General features: G+C 48.0%; 1 long non-coding RNA gene across 1 annotated transcript; it reads left to right on the forward strand.

The window, feature by feature from the left end:
• Positions 1-106: 106 nt before the first annotated feature.
• On the forward strand, positions 107-16,536 carry LOC139805403 (uncharacterized). Its single transcript, XR_011729802.1, has 3 exons — positions 107-211; positions 1,687-1,746; positions 15,412-16,536. It is a non-coding gene; the product is annotated as an uncharacterized lncRNA (long non-coding RNA).
• The last annotated feature ends 3,386 nt before the right edge of the window (positions 16,537-19,922 follow it).

Genomic DNA, 19,922 nt, shown 5'->3' on the forward strand with positions numbered 1-19,922 from the left:
CCTTCCACATGTCACCAAGCCCACCCTGAAAAGCATTTCAGAAATCCTGTGAAAGGTTCCTCCAGAACCTGGGCCAAGGCCATTGCTGTGTCTCATGCAGAGGAGCCCACCAGCAGCACTGCAGAGCTCTACAGAGAAAGCTTTCCAGAGAGGCCCATGAACCAAAGACTTCAACAGACTCTTTGTTCCTCCATCAGCTCCTCCTAAGGAGGTGGGTAAGAATGAAATCCCCTAACAGAGAGCAACCCAAACTGCAGGAAGCAGCAGTGGTGATGTCCCCCCTGGGCTGTGCTGTACTGCCTGTGTCACAGTGCCTCACAGCATGGCTGTGCTGTGTTCTGTGCCCCAGGAAACTTCCAGAAGGCACTAAAGTCACTCCTTTTCTGTCCTCATATGCTGCCACCCTTCCCTGGCCTGCTGGGGAACACTGCTGTGTTGGGTGCAGCTCTGCCAGGGGGATGCTCCAAGCACTCAGCCAACTTTCTGTCATACTGAGTCTTGGGGAGAGCCCAGTGCTGGGAGCTGGAGAAAAGGATGATTCAGTTTAACTGGTTGGCTGAGCCATACTTCCAGCACCTTTAGTGCCTCTCACTTGTGTCCTTCCAGAGCCTTGAAAAGATGGGGGTGTGGAGCTGTGCTGGTTTGGGCTGGACCAGAGTTTGTTCCCTTTGCAGTAGTTTGTATGTTCAGGTTTGTGGTGGGAAGAGGATGTTTTGGTTGCCTCCTTCACAATGCTTGTACCACATCTACTTCTCAAGGCCTTTGCAGCTTCTCACCCCACCAGCAAGGAGCCTTGGGGTGCACAATAAGGTGGGAGGGGACACAGCTGAGCCCAACTGACCCAGGAACATTCTATACCATGTGATATCATGCTCAGCCATACAAGCTGGAGGAAGAAGGACGAAGGAGGGACATCCAGAGTGATGCCATTTTGTAGGCAGCAGGTGGCAGGACCTGCCGAGTAATGAGCTCAGTCGGTGCTCAGCCTCACCTGTGCCCAGTTAAGGCCCAGTTAATGGCCCAAGTGTGCATGCTCAAAGATCAAGGGCCAATAAAAGGTGGGGCCTGAGACCAGCAAATGGCTCACCCTGAAGCAGGTCAGCAGTTGTGCTGGTTGAGGCCAGTTCTCTACTGTTCCTGTCCTCATTCAGAGCCTATCATCGCTGCGAAGTTCGCCTCCTGTAACACCATTTGTCTTTCCAAGTAACCATTTACGTGTGATGGAGCCCACCTCCTCTGGAGATGGCTGAACATCTGCCTGCCCATGGAAAGCGGTGAATGAACTCCTGCTCTTGCTTTGCTTGTGCACGTGGTTTTTCCCCTGCCTGTGGAGCTGGCTGTCTCACCTCACATGTTCCATCACTTTCACCCTTTGGACTCTCCCCTGCACCTCACTGAGGGGGAGGGAGGGATCCAGGGGCTTCATGGGGCTTGGCTGCCTGCCAGGGCTACCCCACCTCCCTCTTTCCATGGGTCCTGGTTGTTTCTCAGCCTTGGATCAAACTGAGCAGCTTGATGTGTGGTGGCACACACTGATGGGGATGTGGTCAGCTCTCTGCCAGTCCATTGTATCAGCTTTCCACAATACATTGTCCTCCCACACAAAGTAATGGATGATGGTGAAGTCCTGAGGCTTTACAGATCTCCAGTCACTCTCTTGGTCTGAGCAACGCTGTCTTCCTGCAGGGATGAGGAGATGCAAAATCCTTGTCTTGGCAGTCATGGAGAGTGATCACCTGGACCAAGGTAAGGGGAGAAAACTTTCTGGTAAGAACCTTGCTTAATTGCCAGGCAGTGTCTGCAAGGCAGTCCCCAAAATTAGTGATAAAGCAGCAAGTTCTTTCTTAGCCAAAGACACCTCTGAATATCTAATGCAAAGGAAAGAGCTGTCTTTAAACCTCCTATTTTAAAATGCCTCTTAACCCAGAAATGAGGTAACAGATTCTGTAGACTGCCCCACATCATGAGCAGCTGGCTGGAAGAGGTCTGTTAGCTGGGGAAAGCTGTGCTATTAAATTGAATCAAATCCTATTGCTGTGGAGTTGAATGAAACTCTGCCAGTCAGCTATGGAGTGGAAACTGGCCACTTCCTTCAGCTTTGCAAACTCGGGTGAATTCCATGCTCCCTGTATCTCAGCATGCAGGAGTTTTGGGTGATTAAACAGAACCCTGCTGAAACAGGAGGGTGCCCTGTGCTCCAGAGAGAGACCTGTGCTGGGTCAGGGCTTTCCTGGTGTCCCTGCAGTGCTTCTTTTAACACAAACTCCTAGTGTGGGATTTCCTGGAGACTGTTACAATCCTAAACTTGCTACTTCTTCTCTTTTAAACCCCATCTTCCCTTTCCCAGCATGCTGGGGCCTCTCAGTGCTGTCCTCCCTCCTGCCCCCATAGCCCCAGGGAAGGGACAGGTCAGTCACATTGCAGAGCCCAGGCTCTTCTCTTGCCAGCTGAAGGATGGGTTGTTGACAAAAAAATGGATCTGATTGTTTTATTGTTTTTTATTTTATATATATATATATATATCTTCCTGCATAATTTACCAGTTGGACAGGCAGGGTAGTGGGGAGATATTTATAGATACTAGAAATGTCACCAGGGTGCTCATTCTTCATCTTTTGAAAATCATCACAGGAAAGAGTTGGCTGCAAAATGCTACAAGAGCATAGTGAATAATTTGATGCTTTAGGAGGAGAAAAAAGTCTGACAGGCATGAGATTTCCCATCCATATCTACCTGAACCAGAGAACTAGCTGCAGCCAGGCTTCCTCTTGGTTAGAAGTGCTGGTGCCTGAGAGAAGGGTGAGCCTGTTCTGTCTATGAGCTCCCTGCCTGCTTGGTGTTCCCAGTGCTGACCTTCCTTCCATCTGAGCCCTTTGTGACCAGGAAACAAGCAGCAAAGAACTGAGAACCCCAAAAACCCCAACCCCTGAGGGATTCTTGTTGGGCAGGTACCACTTCGAGGGCTATTATGAAAAGGCCGCAAAGAGCGTCACAACCTTCTGCTGGAGGTCTCAGGCGAGGCCAAGCAGGTGGTGAGGGGGCGGCACCCAGCATTGTGGAGAGGGGTATTACCAAGGGCTTCCGAAGAGCGGAACACCCTTCTGCTGGTGGTGTCAGGCAAGGCCAAGCAGGTGATGAAGGGACGGCACCCAGCACTGGGGAAAGAGGTCTGTTTCCCAGCAGTGTGGAGAGGGCTATTAGGAGGGTCTTTCGAAGAGTGGCACACCCTTCTGCTGGTGGTGTCAGGCGAGGCCAAGCAGGTGTTGAGGGGTTGGCACCCAGCACTGCCAAGAGGGCTGTTATCACGTGGTTTCGAAGAGTGGCCACCCTTCTGCTGGAGGTCTTAGGTGAGGTCAAGCACCTGATGAGGGGGCTTTTACCCATCACTGCGGAGAGGGCTATTATGAGGGGCTTTTGTAGAGCTGCACACCCTTTTGCTGGTGGTCTCAGGTGAGGCCAAGCAGCTCGTGAGGGCACGGCACCCAGGGGGAAAGAGGTCTTTTACCCAGCAGTGCGGAGAGGGCTATTAGGAGGGGCTTTCGAAGAGCAGCACACCCTTCTGCTGGTGGTGTCAGGCGAGGCCAAGCAGCTGATGAGGGGGTGGCACCCAGCACTGCCAAGAGGGCTATTATCAGGGGTTGCAAGGAGTGGCAAACCCTTCTGCTGGCAGTGTTAGGCAAGGCCAAGCATCTTATGAGGTGACGGCACCCAGCACTTTGGACAGGGCTGTTACCCAGCACTGCGGAGTGGGCTATTTCACTTGGGCCTGAGCATGGTCCTACAGGGCAAACCAAGCAGGAGCCCTCTGTGTCTCTAGTGTGCCTGAACTCTGCGATGGTTTGAGATGTGCAGGGCTGCACAGCCTGGGATTTCCCCATCAAAAGACTTGGTGCTAAAACCCATGTATGTTTGGGGACATCACATCTCAATTTTTGCCACGGAAAAATAAGATAAAAAACCTTAGTCCTTTTTGTTTGCATTGTCTCAGGAAGCTCTGAATGCAGATCCAAGGCAGACCATTGCCCCTTGAGTTCTGCCCAGCTGGAATCTCAGCCCAGCATCCCTGTCCCTTGACTTCAGGCCCAGTAAAGTCTGAGCCAGTCTCTGGTCGCACTTCATAGACAGCAGAAACAAATGGGCTGAAGCAGTGAGTGATTCCCCTGCCCCAACTCAGTGATCTCCTGGTGAGATCAGGATCTGGCAATGCATCTTGGGTCTCTTTGCCAACTGCATATGGAGCCCAGGACTCACCAGGTCCTTCCCTTTTTCTGTCCCAGGAGGCCAGAGCCTCCAGCCCATGGGTTTCACACACAAGGATGGGGACCTCTCTGTGTCTCTGTAGCTGGTGACACTTAATAGCACCCCTGGGGCTGCTTTGGGCTCCTCAAAAGGTCTGGGGTCAATTAGTTAGCTCCAGACTGGTGACATTTTCCAAAGGGATGAAAGTAAAAGAAGGAAATTTGTGCTGTTGAACACTAAATAGTAGCTAAAATAGAATTAACTCTCCAGAGACAAAGGGCTTTTCCATAGCCTGTGAGTGCAAATTTTAACTGGCAGAAAAGCACATTTCAAAGTTAGGTCTTCACAAGTGCTTTGTAACCATGCCCCATACTCTGGGGTTCACCAGCTCCATTCTGCTGCAAGTCTTTCACACGGAGAGAAGGAAAATGTAGACAAGACACATAAAAGGAGAACCTGGTTGGTAGGCAGCAGATTGGCTCCACTGGGGCAAATTTATTGCAACTATTTTAAGCCACTGGAAATGCCCAGTGAGGCAAAATCTGCATTTATCACTGCTCAGTTATTTACAGCACAAAACCAGCTGTAGCTTATCAGCTATATGCATTCATTTTATGAAGCAGCATTAATACATTTAATTAGCAGTGATTTATTAGATTAATGTCTGTTATTATGCATTGGTTTTTAAATTACTACAATTGCCCAGACAAATCTACAAATGTATTTACCTTGTTAATGGTCGTGAACCTCATTTAAAAGCTTTTATGTTGTGTTAGATGTTCATGGAGTTATATGCAGCCCTTCTAATCTGGGTACCAGTGTGCCCCAGTTAGTGCAGAGGGACTCTCTGAGGCCATGAATACATTGTCTGAAGGTTTTGAAGCCCTCTTAGCTGTCTGCCAGCCTGAAGGCTCACTTTTAGGAAGCACAGCATTCATTTTGATGAAAACCAAAAGCCGTGAAGCTTTGGATATTGTGGTCAGGATCTTGGCTCGATGTTTTCAAAAGCACAGAAGGAGCTGAGTGCTGTGATAGCTCCAGAGCCTGCAACCCCTCTGCTCTCTGGGAAGGGCAGTTCCAGGTGCCCTCATCTCTCTGCTGCCTTGGAAAAATCAGGATACTTATGGTATTGTGTGAGGTTTGGTGAAAACCTTGTGAGGCTTTGTAGTGGCCATCCAGTGCCTGAAAGAGGCCTGCAGGAAAGATGGAGAGGAGTATGTTACAAGGACATGTAGTGACAGGACAAGGGGGATGGTTTTGAACTGGAAAAGGGGAGATTTAGATGAGATCTTAGGAAGATCAATGAGGGTGCTGAGCCCCTGTCCCAGGTTGCCCAGAGAAGCTGTGGCTGCCCCATCCCTGGCAGTGTTCCAGCCCAGGTTGGATGGGGCTTGGAGCAACCTGGGCTGGTGGGAGGTGTCCCTGCCCATGGCACTGGGTGAGCTTTAAGGTCCTTGCAACCCAAACCAGTCTGGGATACTCTGATCCTATCTGTCTGCTGAAGACAACCCTGAGCTCTGTGATGCACAATTCCCTCTCCTTAACCAAGATTTTACTGCAGAACTGTACTTGAGACTCACGAAAACACCAGGTACCCCAGACTGCAGAAATGGGGAAATGATGGTGAGGGACAGGCAGGGTCCAAAGGGCCTTAGAATATTACACAACAACTGCAGAACTGTTGAAGTGAAATGAGAATTCTGTCAGGTGCAGGCTGGCAGATTGGTGGCTGCAAGTGTCCCCTCAGTTTGTCAGAGCAGAGACAGGAGAAATCCAAACAAAAACAACTTTGGAAATCCTGCTCTGCTTCCTATAAGCAGGCCATCCCTGCCATCCCTCTGTACTTTTTATGGAATGGGATTGGTATGACGTTGCCTGCACTTTGATTGATCACTGACTACTTAACAAGTGTTTCAATTAATTGCTGTGATGTAATTATTGGGAAGAAGCAGCAAAGAGGAGCAAAATGATTAGATAATGAGAAATAAATTGTCCCACACCTCTGAGAGAGGAAAGCTTCTACAAGAAATGCAGGGAGGGCAGAATTAAGTTGGGAAGGTGAATTCTGGTGATTTCTTTGGCTTCAGTGCTTCAGCTCAGCCTGTGACATGGACTTGGGCTCTGAACTGTACAGAGACACAAACCCTCCAGGGGTGATTTATCCTCAGGCTTTATTCTAGCTGTGACACTGGGCTTAATTTTTTAGGATCAGGTGTGGAAGTGAACCCTGGCCATGTGCTAGGGAACTATCCAGACACAAAACATTTCCTTCTGACTGCTCCTGTTTTCCCTACCCTGTGATTTCCTCTGGAGGAAGCCTACAGTGAGCCATGATATTCTCTGGTCAAGTCCCTGCTTTTGGCAGGTGGGCACCAGAGTCTTGTGTTTTCCATGAAAATTTTGCATGCTGGGAGACATTTTCCCATGTTTACTTGAGTAGGGGAATGAATCCCAACCATCTATATCTAAACAAGGGTGTTGATGTCTACAGGGCTCCATGCACTTGGCTGGTTTGTCCATGGCTCTCCCCAGACAGAGGTGAGGATGTTGCTCACACTTGAGCTGCTATTGAATGCCAGGGAATTTCCAAAGGCCCCAAAATTCCATGAAAGTGCCCCAAAGTGTCATGAAAAGCCCCAAACATCATGAAAAGGCCATCTAGGATGACTAGTAAACTAGGTACACAGGAAAAAAGCATGAATGAAAGGCCAGATGGAATCCCTCTAACTCTGAATTCAATGCCAGCAATATAATTACTGCCAGACTTCGGGGCTTTACAGGACATGGGTCTTGTCAGACAAACAAATGATGCAATTACAGGTTGGGCTGACAAAGGCATAGAAATAATAGATGTAGTCCATGGGAGGCTTTTCATTTAATAATGCATAATCTGCTCATAAAATCTGAGCTCAGGAAATGCAGCCAGGGGGTGGGGATGGCTACTTGGCAGGTATTAGGAGGAAAGCCTCCATCAGGGCCCATGGTCCTAGTGGGCTCTCACAGCAGAAAGCTGGCAACAAATCTACCTTGTGGAGTTGGAAAAAGCTCCCTGGAGCAGAGCAGCTATCCAAGCTCAGTTCCTGGTAGAGATAGTGCTGACCCATGCTTCCCGGGGTTCTTTCCCCTACACTGTGCATAGTCAGCACTCCAGCTGCAATCCTGGATGTGGAGCTGAGAGTTCTCTGTCCCTGCAGGCATCAGGAAGGCAGAGTCATTGTCTTCTCTTCTGCTCCCCATGCTTGCAGACAAGTCAGCTCAGGGCTATTTCCAGAGATGAACCATCCCCACCTAAGCTGTGTGCTCTTCCCTCAGTCCTCTCTCCTCTGCTTGAGCCCAATGGGTCAACCCCATCCTCAGGGAAGGTTCTTCCAAGCCTGATTAGAAGCACCAATACTGGCTCTGCTTGGAGATCCCAGTGGAGCCAGCACCACCTGATGTTCTGCAAGGCCCAGTTCTGTGCTTTGCCTGCCCATGGGTCTCTGGTCCTGCCCCTTCTTTGTCTGTCCCAGCCAAGTGGCTTCATTATCTGCTTGTTTGGTTCAGGAACATCTGGGCTGAGTCAATGACAGCATTTGGTGTCACCTCAGGCCAGGCTGGTGGGACAGGATAAACAGGGACCCAGGGGATGTGAGTGAGAATTTCTGGAGCAAAGTGCTGGGGAAGCTGCACAGTGCTTGGTGTGTGGGAGAGGACATAAGAGCCATCCTGGCAAATTAATGAGACATTTGACTGCCAGCTGGGATATACTTGACTTTAGATGACCTCTGTATCTGGGAGCAGTGCCAGTAGACAGAAGAATGGGATAATTGGTGCGAGCTGATGCAGATAACAATAAAAAAGCTCTGTTAACACTGGCAAGGGATGAGAGTGGAGAAGGGCTTTGTTGGGGGCCATCTTTCCCCCCCCCCCAGTTTCCATGTGTACAGGGTGGATCCTCTTGTTAGAGGTCAAATCTGTGCTTAAAGAAGAGGCCAGGACTGCTGTTGAGAGAGGGTCACATGAAGAGAGCTTCTTGGTTATCACCAGTGCTTGTGTGAGCTGATCACAACATGACAAGTAGAGGTGGTTTCTCCAAATGTGCCTCAAATATTCTTCCCTGGCAGAACAGAACAGCCTGAGGCAGTCCATAGCCCAACTCTACCTTCAAAGAAGCCAAGAAGAAGAAAACTCTTTAATTGGTTCCACCTGTAGCAGAGCACCATGGATTTCAGGGAGATGGATCTGCAAGACACGAAGAAAAAGGCAGTCCACAGAGATACCTTCCAAGCACCCGTTTGTGCCAGAAAGTAGCACAGTGTGTGTTGGGTGGCAGATCCAGAGGGAAGGTCCTGTTCACCAGGAGAGCCTGGGGGGGGGAGGCAGAGTTGCCAGGAAGGCCCCGTGTACAGCCCTAAAGAGAATTTTGGTTCTTCCTCAGGTCATTGCTGCACAAACTCTTGCCTACTCAGTTCTTTCATATTCCACATGGGATTAACTCATCTTTTAACCTCCCCTTGCAAAGAGCAGTCAGGAAAATATGTGTCTGCATGAATGGACTCCTGGAGCAGGAAATGAAGAACAAATATCTCTTCAAAGCCCATTGGGGAACTCAGGAAGCTTTGGCAATGCTGTGGAGCAGAGCTGTGTTTCTGGCTCCTCTAGAGAGCAGTGTGATAGGTGGAACCAAACCAGACCAAGGATACATCTTGTCCAAAAGGAATACCTTGAATAAAGAGAGGAAGAGCTCTTAAGTTCTGTAGGTGCTTGTCCCTGGATCATCTTTCCTAATAAAGATCTGCCCCCTTTTTCCATCCTGAACATTCCTGGCTTCATCTCCCAGGCACTGGTCCTGGCATTGTCTCTCCCAGTTTATTGAAGAGCCTTTCAGAACTTGGTGTTTTTCCACATGAAGTTACTTAGACATTGTGAGCACGTTGCCTTTCAAGTGTCTCCTCAATTAGCTAAGCAGATCAAGCTTCTAAATCCTTCACTTCAAAGTGTCCTCTCCTAGCCTCAAATCATTTTTATGGCTCTTTTTTGCACTCATTCACTTTTTATCATCCCTCTAAAGTGTGCAGCTGGCCTCAGCACAGTCCTCACCAGAGGTTAAAGTCACCTCCCTGCCCTGGTCCCTCTCTTCTGGTGGTACCTCTGGTGGTACATCCAAGAACAGTTTTGGCTTTCTTGCTGCTGAGTCATGTTGAGTTGCTCTGCTGGTCTGATTCCTAAATCCAGGTGAGTGTTGGTGCTTTTGGGATCAGCTTTGGTCATGGCTGTGTCAGCAGCAAAGCTATGCCAGACCTCAGCAACAGCACCAGGAAGCATCACTTAAAAAAAAAAAACCAAAAACCAACAATACCCCCCCCAAACCAAATAATATATAAAAAAAAACATACAAACAAAAGAAGCAAGAAAAAAAATGGCATGGGAGCACCAGGACAGGGTCTTGATCCTTCCCTGTCCATTGACTGGATGGTCCCTGAGCTGGGATTTGCATCTGACTCTGTCAGGAGAGCAGAAATGGAGGGGTGCAGGCTGGGAGAAGGAAAGAAGGTGGATTTCCATCATTTTGTCCCGCCTTAGTTACCAGCATACCCTGGGATGCTCACAGCTGATCCTGTAGCACATCTGCCTTGCTGCTCTCTTGCAGGTTTTCTGCAGGTGGGACCAACATTCCACTGACTCATTTTCCAAAACTGACCAGCAAATCTTTTGTTAGGTTTTCCTGGCAGGAAGGATATCTCAGCCTGAATCAGGGAAGACCGAGTTCTCTACAGACATATTTAAAGAAAGTGAAGCAATTGTATCTGGAACTTTTTCATCTTTGTGTACAGCCAGGACTGGGTACATGCTGTGAAGTCATCTACTTCAAAGACCTCCTTCTCCAAATGCACTCACATGGATGCTGGATTTTCCATGCTCACAGACTGGTGACCTCTATTTTCCTTTGGGAGAACAGCCCGTCTCCCATTGCCCTGTCCTGAGGTGTCAGTTATCCCATCTGCTTGGGTGCAGTGCTGTTGAAGAACCTGGCAGGACACAGCCACAGAGCTCTGGATGTCCTTGAGATGGGATCAGGTCTCCTGGGACGTTCTCAGAACTGGGTCCCACCAACCCCCACACCCAGCCACAGAAGGCCATCCATGTTCTGCAGCCTGGGAGTGATGTCCCTCCAGGACTTTCCACATGGGATGAGTATTTCTCTAAAGAACTTCATAGCAGTTGGGCTTTGGATTCCTCCTGGAAATTTGATTCACAGCTTGGACTGCTCAGCTTCATCCACTCCAGCTGTGGAAGACCTGATCTGTGCCTGATCCAGCAGGGCTTGGATGTGCCTGGAGTTAGGCACATGTCCTGTCTGTGATAAAACCAATACATTAAGAGCCTGAACTTCCACAAGGTGGTGTGAACATACCCACAACCATCACAACTTCCTGTGCATCCCCTAAATCTCCATGCCCAAATCCTTTCTCATTTGGTTTAAAGCTGCTCTGTTCAACTCAGCCCCTCTTGGGAGGACAATAGAGATCCAATTATCCAGACCCCACATGTGGCTGATGGGAAGAAGCAGCCATCCAGCCCTGGAGAGCATGGAAGGGCTCTACAGGCTGGGGACACAAATCTTGAAGTAGTGGCTCTGTGCTGTAGTTTTGTAGTGGTTTTGTTAATTACAACCCAAGAAGGTGGCTACTGGCTTCTGAGACAATGAGAAATTGTCTTGTGTTACACAGAAAGCCTTTGAATTCCAATGCACCAGAGCCCAGACACTGACTAATAGGCTCTCCAAAAGGTGCTAATTTGAATTTACCTTGGGAAAAAGATGTGATGTGGAAGGCAGATTAATCACATCACCCAACATTTGACTAAATCCATTTCTTGAGCTCTTTGATCTGTGTACCAGGCTTCTTTGGAAAAATATCTTCAAGCCATAACTGGGATGGATGGAAATAATGAATTTTCACCCCCAGGTGGGCCAAGAAGTGGGGAGGCAGGTCCAACACAGCCTGGTATTCCTGGAGAATGACCTAGCACCCCTCTGGTGTGGAACTGGAATACAGCAAATACCTTTACTCTGTGTGTGGATTGGATTATTGCACACCTGGAAACAGACTCTGCTTTGGGACAGCACTAAAACACTTTGGTTCCTCTTCTTCTCCACCCTAATTAGAGCTGTGATGTTTTCCTACCAACTGGACATGTTCTGTGGGAGACAGCCCAGCCTGGAGGGACAGGGAGTGCTGATGGGTGACCTGGCTGCACTGAATGGATTCCAGCTCGTAAACAACCCCAGGTGCTGAGTTAGAGGAAATTAAACCTAAAACCAAGCTGGATGCCAGATTCTCCTGCTGGTAAAGCTTTTCCATCACCCTTGACTCTGCCTTTTCCTATTTAAAGCCAGCTATGCACATCCCCACACATGGGCAGAGCACAGAGACCACACCATCCCCATCCAACATGTCTCCATTTACCCACCCAGACCTTGGGAGCTTGGGTAAAAACAGCTCTATAATCCCAAAGGCAGAGGGATGTGCCTGTGTACACAAAGCCCCTGGGTAGATGCCTCTTTATTTTGCTCACAGCAGGCAGCTCAGTTGGTCTCTAATGAGCACTGATTCCCTCCTGCATCGCTCACAGCAATTACTCCAAATCACTGGTTGCATACAGAGTGCTCTGATAACCAGCTAACCAACCACCTGTGCCATGGATAACCAGCTAACCACCTGTGCCATGGATAACCAGCTAACCATCTGTTCATTGGATAACCAGCTAACAGCCTATACCTCAGATAACCAGCTAATTGCCTCTACTAGGGATAACCAGCTAACCACCTGTTTGGTTGGTGGCAGCTCCTGGCAGATCCCTGGAGAGGCTCTGGGCACAGAGCTGAGGCCACCCAGCAATGGGGACATGGCACAGGGAGGGTGGTCTCATCCAGATTAAAAAAAAAAAAAAAAAAAAAAAAAGATGGTTCCTGGGAGACTGTTGGTGGAAGCTTGAACAGTGCACTTGCCATTCACCTTCTAAATATGTTAAAATTTGATGCCCAATGAAAAAAAAAATCCCTCTCTGGGCCTCCCCAGGGGATAAATGGTATTAGACACCTGCTGCAGGTTGGCCTGAAAAGACAGAGGTGGCTCCTGAGCTTTGTTGCAGCCAAGCAGGGGTTTGATCACTGCAGGCACCTGTCACACATAACCCTGCAAAGTCCCTGAGCAGTTCCAGCTCCTAAGCACCTCTGAGCCAGCAGTTTGGCACTAAATCTTCTGGAAGGCCCTTAGGTCAACCCTGAGTTCATTTCTGACCTGATGCATTCTTGTGTCAAGCAAGAAGAGACAGGAAGATGAGCTGAAAGATCCTTCCTGGCCATGTTTGGATGTAGGAATGGGCACGTGCTGCAAATCACCTCTGAGATGTCTCCTGCCCTCCTGCAGCAGCCCAGGGTGCTCATTGCAGATCTGGAGCTCACTGCTCTTTTGGCAGATGCTGAGCTTTGTTGGCAGCCCACAGTTCAAATTAACAAACACAAAATGTTTCCCAGACCTAGAGGCAGAAGAGAAGAGCTGCTGCCTGGCATTTGGACAAGGAGGGAGAGGAGGGACTGTGTCCTATTCCCAGTCTGCCCCTGACTCACTCTGTGACTGGAATGAGTCACTTCCCAAGGTCTCTCCTTCAAATGTCCTCTCTGCTCTGCAGGGAATGGCAAAGCTCCTGAAAGCTCTTGCAAAGCTCCATTAATTATTAAATGCTTTCCACAGTGTTACTGCCTGGGAGGGAATGCCTTGTGGAAACAGATCTCCCCCTTTCATGGGCAGAGAACACATCCAGGTTTGAAGTGAGCTTCACCTCACAGAAGAGATCACTGAGCTGTAGGTTTTCTCTAATAGCCCAGAGAAAGGTGGTGTCCTGTCCAAAGAATTGCATTGGCAGTAAGACTTAGCATTAGCAGCCACACAGCATTTATTAGAGCAAGAAATATCACCCATCTACTCTCTCCTTGATAAATTTGTTCCAGTAACAGCCCATCTCACTTCAGCTTTCATCAGCTGGTGCTTCTGATGCTGGATTGAAGAGCTGTGTAACACCTGACACTTTTCACTCCCTAAAGATATTTACTTACTGACCAAGTCACCTCTCGGTTTCTCTTTACAAACTAAAATGCTGAGCTGTGTAAAAACTTCATTGAAAAGAATTTCCTCAACTCAGTTTTGAGTCGGACTGCTCCTCCATTAGATCATCCACATCCATCCCAGAGCCCTGCTCCAGTTCCTCCAGGGCTGAAGTTGATTCGTGGCACTCTCTGTTCCAAGGACCCAGCCCACCCCTGACCCAGAGCTTCCCTCTTCTCTTGCTCCTGCAACACCAACCCTCTGCCTCTCCTGAAACTTTTATCATGGAATCACCAACTGGTTTGGGTTGGAAGGGACCTTAAAGATCATCTAGTGCCAACCCCCTGCTATGGGCAGGGACCCCTCCCACCAGACCAGGCAGGAGATCTACACCTTAAAGCAACAATTTCATATTTATTTCTGGGTTGCTGTGCTCAGTGTTGAAAAATGTGAGGTCTTGAGCTGAGTTCTGCCCAATGGCACTTGCAATAGCTCTTCAGAGGGCAAAACCCACAGAAACCCATCCCCTGAGACCTGCCACTTGCCCCCTGTCACATCCCTTTAACATCACCTTTCTCAAGGATGATAAATCAGATTGTCCATGCAGCACATGACCGACAACTGGAGAAAAAGCTGAATAGGTGACACCTGCAGATCATCCTTGCCAGCCCAGAACATCAGAAAATCAATTCAGGTTTGCCTGATAAGATCTGCTTTGCTTAAACCCCTGCTGACAGGTGGTAATTATCCTACAGTCCTTTGATTCTTCATCATTTTTCAACACCTTTCCAAGGCACTTTGGAGCAGTGCTAATCCTAAGGTTTGGGAAACATTCTTGAATGCTGTGCTGGAGTCCAGGGACAGTCAGGGACATGCTGAGGATATGTGATCAATATAGTGGCCATCTCTGACAGCTGGACTTTTCTCCTTGGTCAGACTTCTACAGCATCTCTGAGGACTCACAGCAGTGTTTCTGCATTTTGCCTTTCCAGAAGTGGATACAGTCCTGCCTTCTTTCACCTGTGAGGACCTTAGCCTTCCCAGATGGGGGCTTTGCTGCTTTGTAAATTGAAAGTTTTGCCTCCCTGCAGCTCTGGCTCTGCTCAGTGCCCACACTGGTGTGAGGAGGTGATACCAGGACCCTGCTGTAGGAGTGACCTGGGAACAAGTGGTCTCTTCCCAGGAAAATAAGTGGCTGTCAAAATCCAGCTTTGTTGTGCCTTAGGTAGCCCCACATCCCCATACCATCATTCCCATCCCCAAGTCCTTCCAGATAAAGTTTTTTCATTTGACAGAGCCCCTGCTGCCAGCTGCCTGCTGTGCTCTCTTGCTCTGGGTCCCCTGTGAGGATAACTGCTGGGTCACAGGGACCTGCTCAGCCTCCCCATGTCCCACCAGGCAGGTCTGTTGGAACAGATCTGCACTGTGCACCCTTCCCCCAGAGAAGTGAGGTGGGGCTTTCATCACCACACCTTTCCCCAGAGAGTGTGGGGACGAGTTGTGCCACGCTCTGGTTGGGTCTGTGCCAGCAGGGACCACTGTCCCCTGACCCCCAGAGGTCCTGCTGCAGAACCCAGGAGCAGAGCACCAGCTGGGATGGGCCAGGAGCTCAACCTCTTCTACAATATCCACCAACACATCCCTGTGGTCACACATGTGAAGTCACACTCCTCATGACAGGGACCCCATCAGGGGTGATGCCAGCTGCCCAGGCCACCCCAGAGATCCTGCAGAGATCACTGAGTGGGGCCAGTGAAGATGTCTGGCTAACGGAGTGTAAGTTCTTCCCTAAAGTACTGAAATCAATTATTAGAGGATTGGAGACAGGGGGATTTACTGTCCTTTGAGGTAAGAGTTGGCTCCAGCTTCATCTCAGTCATCACTGGCTCTCAACACCATAAATCCCACTGTTCTCTTCAATACCTTTTATGGGAAGTGGAGAAATTAGCTAATTCCCCATTGCTCCCTCCTTACCTATTAGTGCTACAAAAGATTGGGTAATTTTGAATAGAACTGCCAGGCAAAATGAAGCTTCTCCCTTGAAAATGGATTTTAATTAACTCTGCTGGATTCCTGTGTTTCTTAGGAAGTGCTAATGAAGCCTTGCTGATGCTGAGCTCTGCTCTTCTGGAGATGGGACACCCCAAGAGCTAACCTGGCCAAAGGGCTACAAAAAGGACTTGTCTTCCTACTGGGCTCAGCCTGGAAGGTGACTTTCTTTTGGTGGCAGTGAGGTGTTGTTCTTCAAGCCTTGTTTAATCTGTTTAAGGTGACAGCAAAGCAGTGGGAAGCTGTGCCTGAGGAAAGCTGAAGAGGAGAGCCTGGGGCTCTGTGGGTGAGCGATGCTGATGTGGTTACCTCTGCACCATGGCAAGGGGGTGATGGGGAAGGGTCCCTGGGTGGTATCTCAGCAGCATTCCTCTGGAGAGCTGCAAGGTGGCAGAGAAGGGACAGAGGAAGAGAATTGGCAGAGCTGGATGAGGAGAACTTCTCCCAAAACCCTGCAGCACAGGCACAGGCTGCCAACACCCCCCCAGAACCTGCCCTCCTCTGCCCACCCCCAAAGCTGTGCTGTGACAGCTCACTGAGGCAGGAGTGGCTGATGCCATGAAGATTTTTCTTTCCAGCAACCCTTCCCCATTAGCTGCTATCCCATTCTGAAGCAAAGAAAACCTGAAGAGTGCTAAAGGAAAATTAATCTGAAAATGGAGATGTAAAATTTGACATTTCCTTCACAAAAAAAGCAAGAGGAAAAAACCAAAAAACAACCTTGCCACATTTCCCAGATTGACATAGAAAGAAACCTCAGATTCAGAGATGGTAAAAATGAAAAAAGCATTTTCACCCCCCGTGGTAGTAGTGAGAGCTGTTCAGTGAGGACCACGCTCTGATTTCCTCAGCACATCTACAACTCAGAAAAATGATGGGGAAACTCCTCTGTATGCAGCATTGCCAAGAGCAAAGGCAAAAGACCCTGGTGAAGCCTCCAGCACTATGGGACCTTTCACAAATTCTGACTTCACAGTCCAAAGCTTTCTAGATGGAGACTGAATCATAGCTTGCAAATGCAAATTTAAAAAAGGACAACTTTTTAAATACAATCTTCTAGGCTTGCATGGCAAAATTTTACAGCCAATAGTAAAGTCTCACTTCGCCCCCTGCTACTTTCTGGCATGATGATGAAATGCAGTAAATAAATACATTAAAATAATGACTCTTCCAGATCTTGTAGCATTCTCTTTAATAGATGCTATTTAACTGCACACAGAAATATAAATATCTACCTTTTAAATGCTGGTTACAAAGATTGGGAAGGGTGCCAAGAAAATGACCTTTCCCCCCCTCCCTCCCAAGAAGATACAAAAAAAAAAAAAAAAAAAAAAGAGAAACAAATTATTTGTTGAAATTGCCTTTATTTTTTAATCCATAAATATTTGTTACTGACAAAAAGTGGAAAAATCCTTAAGACTCTAAATTTTACTAAACTGATAATATTTTTGTTTACAGTACATACAGAATGTGCTTTTACAGGTAAGTATAACAACAAGAATAATACAGAGAAAAACAGTCAAATACTGCTCGTCTTGAAGCTTGTTTAATGGTTAACCAAGAGTCTGTGCAAAGTTACAGATACAAATGTACTCCCTCTTCAGTACTACTGTATAATAAACATTGAATCCATAAACTGGGCTAAAGCACAAAAATATCCACTTAACCCCTCTTAGGAAATATTGTCCCCCAAACTAAAAATATTACAGTAGGAAGTGTCTTTCTCAGAGCCAAGAAATTCTTGCTACAAAAAAATGTCTGAAGGGCTGAAGCAGACAGAAGGTCAGGAGCCAATTTGAAGCACAGGGATGGAGGAGGGTCCGGGTGGTGTTGTCCCCCTGCAGCCCAAGTGGTGGGGATGGAGACCTCCAGACATGGTGGAGACATGGGACGCTGCTTCCCTCACTGCTGAGAGCAGAGATTTCATTCAGATGGACACCAACGTGCTGGAATGGAGTGGTCCAGCTCTCCCCTTGCCCCCAGCTTCCCTGGGGGTCTTGGTTGAGTTTCCCAGCTGGGGTTTGGTGAGGGCACCTCCTCGACAGCCAGGAATCAGCTGGGAGAGGCTGGGCTTGATACCTGCTACCATCCACTGATGGACATCCAGCACAGGAGTGGCTGTTCTCCAAGAAGCAGCCCCAACACAAGCTTATTGCTAGCAGCACTTTTTACAAAAATGTTTAAGCCCCTTTCTCACATATTTTTCCCCACTAACTTTTCGCTCGTCTGAACTACACTTGAACACAAAAATCAGCACATGTTGAGTGTCTTTCAGCAGAGTCCCTCCTTCCACATTAAGCACTAAATCTGAAACAAAAGGAAGACAAGCTACATCTCCACCACATGAACTGAAGATGGCAAACTGATCACAAATCAGAACACTTATTCAAGGACAGTTAAAGTTAACTCTTCCATGATGATTTTTTTTGTTTGTTTATTGTGGTGAGAGAAGATGAAATCATCTTCCCAGCTACCAGGAACTACCCATCTTACAAAAGCCTGGTGCCAGGCTCTTTCAGATTCCTGGTGGGAATGCTTCTGATAGACAAGGACAGAAATATGCAGATGGGAAGCTCGGGTTCATGGGACAATCTTTGCAGTCTGCCAGAACAGCAGACAGCAAAGTAAATCTAGGCCAGGAAAGGAGGGCTTAGTCCTGGGTAGCTGTCCTTGTTTCTTCCCACCCACCCTCCCCCCTATCCCCAAGTAACAGATCATCATTTATAAAAGGAACATTAAAACATTTAAAAATACTTCATTTTCCTTAAAACATGATTCACTGGCATTAGAAGGCTTTAATGACAAAACTTCCGTTCCATGTGGTGATCATTAAAAATAGTTTTTCCTATTTCAAAGAGTGATGCAATCGAGTTTGGAAGCTGAGATTGGTACAGGGTCAGTCAGAACTTCATTATTTCATTTTAGAGCAGGTATGTATGTATCTGTGCCTGTGTGTACACACACATACAACATAGGTCTGCCTGTAGTAATGAGTGAGTTATATAAGATCCAGTGCAGCTCACTAGCACAGGCTGCTGCTTGGGGAATGCAAATAATTATCTATTTGTAGGAAATAATAGAATTTTTTTCTACATCACCCTCCCCCAGTCCCTGCACATGCACTCTGGGAACTGGATGCTCCACAGATGTGTGTTTCCACCTGTGGGTTGGAGAAAAAGACAGATGAATTCTTCAGAGTATATTAGATTAATCAAGGCAGATTATATTGTACTGTACAGAGGAATGTGACTTCTTTCTGCTTTTCTCCTGAGTGCAGAATGCTATGGTGACTCAGACATGAGGAGAAGAAAGCAGAAAGGTCAAAGTGCAGGTAACAGCATCCCTTAGAGCTGCTACTTGCTGGAGACCCTGACCAGAGGAAGAGCTGTGGGCAATCTGGGGATCTGCAATGCCCCCAACCCAGCAACTCTCTCTCTGGACAGACATGGGATTGCAACACATCAGACATGATGTGGCAGGACAAGGATGACAAACAATATTAATAAAAATGCTTTGCTGTTCTACAGCATCAGGTATGAGAGGGTCTCAAAGCACTTGGTAGACATCATGGTACGACCCCTTGTAATGCCTCTGCAGGATAGGAAAGTGTGATCATCATCATCATCATCATCAATCATCACACTGTGAACACAGGCAACCTAAGTGCTGGGGACCAGGCTGTGGATCATGACACCCAGTCATAGGCCAAGTGTCTGATCAGTGACACTCTCAGAATGAGGAATAAGGGGAAAAAATGATGTAAGAACATCTGTGTTTACTGAAATGCCACTGCTCTCACTGCCCACCCATCCCAGAACACAAAGCAAGACATGGGAACACGAGGCACCCAGGAACAAATCGTGGTCATCCAGGGCATTGTTTCTTCCCAAAGAAATCTGCAGAAAATATTTGGTGGTGGTGGCAGTGATCCTGAACATATTTGGCCTAGAGAGGCTTTTTGATGGTTCTTGTGGGACACATCTGCTTGAAACAGATGAGTGTGTGGAAAAGATGAGGAACCGGGGGCTAAGATTTCTTTGGAGGATTGTTGCCTAGGTAGGATGCTAGAAGAGGGCCTGTGATATTTGTTAGAATAAGAGAAGGTTCAGAGGTCAAGTGGCCTGGTGAGGAGCACAGCATCTGCACGGGCAACTTGAGTGAAAGATTTCCATATTTGCATCTGGTCCAGCAGCTTCTTAGTTCTCAAATGGAAGATTTAGGTGAAGATTAGAGCTTGAGACACAGAGCTGTGGAAATGGAAAGAGAGGGGTGTTCACCTACCTGTGGCCTCACATGGTTACCTCTGCTCCTCTGGCTCTGCCACCTCAACTCTTGGAGATTCTAAGGTGGACTCTCCTCTCCCACAGTGTTCACATCTTCCTGCTTGCAGAGGGGAAGGTCTTGGCTTTGCTTGGGCCAAGAGAGAATGAAAGAGCTGCAGAACCTCAGCAGGGACTGCCTCCCCATCAGCCATGTACATTTCTCTTCTCTTCACAGAAGTCACAAACTTTGGTCTGTGGGAAGGTCAGCAAGGGCAATATTTTCACA

Source organism: Heliangelus exortis, chromosome 20 (genome assembly GCF_036169615.1).
Source record: "Heliangelus exortis chromosome 20, bHelExo1.hap1, whole genome shotgun sequence".
Lineage (NCBI taxonomy): Eukaryota > Metazoa > Chordata > Aves > Apodiformes > Trochilidae > Heliangelus > Heliangelus exortis.